General features: G+C 42.9%; 1 pseudogene; it reads left to right on the top strand.

The window, feature by feature from the left end:
* Positions 1-329: 329 nt before the first annotated feature.
* CR45771 lies at positions 330-1,185 on the top strand (annotated as a pseudogene).

Below are 1,185 nucleotides of genomic sequence, written 5' to 3' on the forward strand. Positions count from 1 at the left end.
GTTGTTTCCCTGTGGCCAGTGAGAGAGGGTATGTTAACTCGTGCGGAGGCAAACAAAAAACGCAAACGAGCGGAGTGAACCTAGTGAACCTGGAAGCAGGATGCTTCTGCACGGCGTCAGGATGGCCAGCTCGTTAGATATTGATAAAGAATGTATATCCCTTAAACATTTTCTCCTACAATACCTTGAACGAATCTAGTATACAAAAATAACCATGGAAATATGGCACCGATCTCGGAAATGTACTTCGAAATCAGCCAACATGGTTTGAAAAAAGAAACTTTTTCATGATCATAGTAGCATTAAGCCTCCATTCGAATCCAATCAGTTACCTTAGAACGAGAAACAACTAAAATAATTCGATAAAATTGAGTACAGTTTTTTATACATATTTTTTTTTTGTGTATAATTCTGAGTAACAAATTTGTTTGTGAAAATTTTTGTCGATCAAGAATTTACCAAATAATTGGTAGCAAAATGAGCAATCTGAAACAAAAGGATATCAAGCCGGACGTGGCAGTTTCAAAATCAGTAAAAACCTCTAGAAAAGCAATTGAATATGTTAAGTCCGACGCTTCCGACATTGACGAAGATATCAATAGGACAGAGTACGAATACGCCTCATCGTCTGGCTTTGTTAATTTTCTGAGGGACTTTAAGAAACGATATGGAGAATATTACTCGAATTATCAGATAAGACTGGCTGCTGAAACCCGGTGGAACGAAATGTCATTCTGTCATCAATGCCAGTATTCTGCGGTAAGTTATAGGTGTCGAATACAAACGAAATGCACATTTATGCAATCGTAATGCACTTCCGCAGGAACCATTGGACACTTTTCACGTACAGCCGAACAGTATGAGCAGTCTTCAGCGCTCTAGTAAGGGCGAGCACAGAATGCACTCTGAAATAAGTGGCTGCGACACTTTTTTCGGTGCCGGTGGCTCCAATAGCTGCACTCCAAGAAAGGAGAACAAGTGTTCCAAGCCCAGGGTGCGGAAGAGTTGCCCAAAACCGCGGCCCAAGTCCTTGAAGCAACGTCGCAATTGCGCCAAACCGAAGCCCAAGTGCGCCCGACCCCGTAAGGCATGTCTCCGCCCAGAAACAATATGGAATGCGGCAAGCCGAAGGCAAAGCCAAGGTGTCTTAAGCCCAAGAGTTCCAAGCCCAAGTGCTCGGTGTAA

This window comes from Drosophila melanogaster, chromosome Y (assembly GCF_000001215.4).
Source record: "Drosophila melanogaster chromosome Y".
In the NCBI taxonomy this organism is placed as follows: Eukaryota; Metazoa; Arthropoda; class Insecta; order Diptera; family Drosophilidae; genus Drosophila; species Drosophila melanogaster.